This window comes from Toxorhynchites rutilus, chromosome 1 (genome assembly GCF_029784135.1).
Source record: "Toxorhynchites rutilus septentrionalis strain SRP chromosome 1, ASM2978413v1, whole genome shotgun sequence".
Lineage (NCBI taxonomy): Eukaryota > Metazoa > Arthropoda > Insecta > Diptera > Culicidae > Toxorhynchites > Toxorhynchites rutilus.
In genome coordinates, this window is record NC_073744.1 from 72,667,129 (window position 1) to 72,670,727 (window position 3,599).

Below are 3,599 nucleotides of genomic sequence, written 5' to 3' on the forward strand. Positions count from 1 at the left end.
TTCTGCCTCAGAAATAAATTTTATTATAAAAAGAGACTTCGACTAACAATTTGATAAGTGCCGCGTAAAAAAAACGCATAAAAGAAATCCAAAAATCCTAGAAAGAAATTTCAAAATTCGCGTAAAAATAAACCGCGTAAATGTCAAAATCCGTGTAAAATCTAACAAACAGTGAATTATTAGTTTAAAATGCAACCCATATTCTAACAATCGTTAAACTATTTCTTAGCATGTACCAATCATGATATCTGTTTCTCCTTGTATTTCTCAACTACTAATCAGTGATACAATCCAAACTTATTTAGTGAAAAGCGTAAAAAGCGACTTCAGTGTATATTTTTGGTAAAATTCACTTTTACTTAAGGTGTCCGTATTTACCACCCTTCCCCTACTTATCAGATACAGCCATTCCATGTCAAACCGATATAGTGATTCTCAGGTTTTCGCGGAAAGTGATGGATTTTTTTTATTTCTTTCATTAGGGTGCCCCTTTCTATTTTAGGATGGTTCGAACAATAAAATTTTTCCTCTTTTGTCCAAACATGACTTTTTTCAGAATAAAACATAACTTTTGAAAAACTAGACCGATTCAGATAATCGATATGTCAAATTGAAGCCAATTAGCTAGTCTTCTGAAAAAATATTGCCTCTGGGGAAAAATTTGGTTTCTCTTTTCGTAATTATTGATTGAAGTTAATGCATTTTTATAGTCAATAGTCTTCTTTGAAAAAATATTACACTTGCGAAAAAATTGGATTCTAGTCTAAGAAAATTGCACGATGGTTCGTGAAAACTTGTTAACTTTGAAAAATCAATACAGGTTGGACTCGATTATCCGGAGACTCGATTATCCGGATACTCAATTATCCGGAGACTCGATTATCCGGGACTCGCTTGTCCGGAATTTTAGACTCGATTATCCGGAGTATTTTATTTTTGATTCTCGGAAATTTTGAATAATTTGTATAATAATTCTGTATTGAATAGCTAATATGGGTATCAAAAGAAAGGGCTTGATTAGTAGAATGCAGTTATTTATGAAAAATGCAAATTCAAGATGGCGGCCACTACAAAATGGCGGATTACATATTTTCTCAGAACCCCATCAATATGGGTATCAAATGAAAAGGCTTGACTAGTAGAACACAGTTATTTATGGAAAATGCCCAAAAATGTTTCAAAAGAAAGTTCTCGACTAGTAGAACATAGCAGATAATGAAAAATCCAATTTCAAGATGGCCGCAGTCCCCAATCAACTAATTACTTTTTGAATGGTTTCATTCAGCTTGACCTGTTTCTATATATGTTTGAAAGTTTGTTGGGTTGTCCCACATTAATAGAAAATTGACCCCGTTCCTGTTGAATGATTGATCGGAAATTTGGAACATACATTTAATTCTACTGTCATTATAAAACGGCGTATTCCATGATCTTGAAATATTCAATTTGGCCGCCGCAAAAAAATGGCTGAATGGCTTGATTTGGAGAATACACTACACTATGAACAACATAAATTCGAAAAGATCGCAGCCGAGAAATGGTCGACTATGTATTTTTTGCAATCCCCTCAATATTGGTATCAAATGAAATGATTTGACTAATAGAATACAGTACAGGTCGGACTCGATTATATACAGACTCGATGGCTATGGCTTATTCCATGAAGAAATGTACCCTTTCAACGTTAAAGTGAAGTTTAAGTGGCTATTACATGTACAGCGGGGTAAAAATCGTGATTTTTGAAGATTTTGCTTGAATTTTCACTAGGAATTGTTTATATCGATATTGCAGCCAAATTAAGAAAGATAGAAGTTGTGCGTCAAAGAAAAAATTGTGGAGCGGTTAAAGAACTTCATTTTAATTGATAGAAATAATCTAGTTTAATATAAATTTTAAATTTTTAGGATAAAAATTAATAATAACACATTAAAAATTATTTACTTTTAAGTGTTTTACTTCCAAAATGTTATTGAAATTCACTAATTTAGTTGTTCCATTACTATATCCTGAATTAAATTCTCTCATCTTTCAAATCAAAGCATCAGAATCGTCTTCCGTAGCGTATTTATTAATGTAGAGCCAGTTTAAAGCAACAGAGTCCGAAAGCTAAAAAAAAGGTCTGTAACTCTGTCATTGTTGAAATTCGAACATATGCGTAGGAGGATTTTTTTCATCAAATATGATCGTCTATCGCCTCCTAGAGAATCTGGAAAAATCAATTTTTTTTCATGTGAGAAAGGTGTTTTCTGACTTTAAGGGGAAGAATCAAAAATCAAATTCCTCTTTTATTTTCAAAAAACGAAAAATACATGTAAAAAAAAATAAAATTGTTTTGACTCGATTATCCGGAGTGCAAAAAAAATCAATACTCCGGATAATCGAGTCCGACCTGTACTCAAAAATTGAAAATAAAACACATCTCTGTTTTTTGGATATGTTGTGTAAAAAACCTCAGCTTTCAAAAAGCTCATTGGCTTTAATTTGATATGTCGATCAAGTAGTTGCAATGATGAAATGAATTTTTGAAAAAAGTCGTATTTGGAAAACATGGGAAAACATTAAAAATAAAGTTAACACTAATAAAAAAATGAAAAAAAAACACGAGTCTAATATAAGGAACAAAACTACCACTTTTCGCGAAACTCTGAGAACCACTCTGTCGGTTTGGCATCCTACATCATTCTAAATATTTATTGTTCATCATGAGTTTGAGCATTCGATTTTTTTTATCCGTTGCTCTTCCACTAACGTTGTGTTGCATATCCAGCCCTTGATTTGTGTGTTCATCTTCAACATTAAAATATCAAAACAAGCATTCTAAAGCCACAGTATCAATCAATGGCATAATGTATACCACGATTGGCAGTCATATGTTTCAAAATAGTGAAGTACGGTTTGAAAGTGCAAACAAATGACATACGATTGAGTTGCAATTGAGTAGACCGTCAATATAAAACTTCATATTTCAACCAGATGTCATCACAATCACGCATTCCGGACTTTTCTCATTCACGTCCGCAGGGTTTACCATCATTGGCTTCTTTCCTCTTTTCCTCCGTTTGCCACTGTAAATATCTACAACAAAACCTTCCGGCATCCATCCGCCCGATTGTGGTGTGAAACACAATTCCCAGCCGATCGGCTCTATTTGCCGAAGAGCCAATATTTATTGCCTTGATGGCATGAACAACTTTTGAATGATATTTACTGTTTGTTTCGTTGTCAGAATGATGATAAATTTAATCGTATTAAAACCACATTCCAAATCCCTTCGATCGCATTTCGAACGCTGTGCGTGGGCGACTCCAGTAGTTGATTTAAAGCATATAGCGACAAGCGATTGTTGGCTGGTGCGTTATATGAATTTCAATTGTGGGACAGTTTCCAAACAGCCGCAGGACTTGTAAGCCATTGTTGTAGTATTTCCTCGGTAAACTTCCCCGCGAGGAAAGTAAACCGGCACTTGGGGGCGACGAATAGCAGCTTTTCGACGGGTTTTCTGAAAAATTGAAAAGTGTTTGTATCCTGTCTGCATAGGGAGATTATCATAGGCTAACCAAATCGGTATACTCTTACATCAGTCGATTGTGTGCGATATG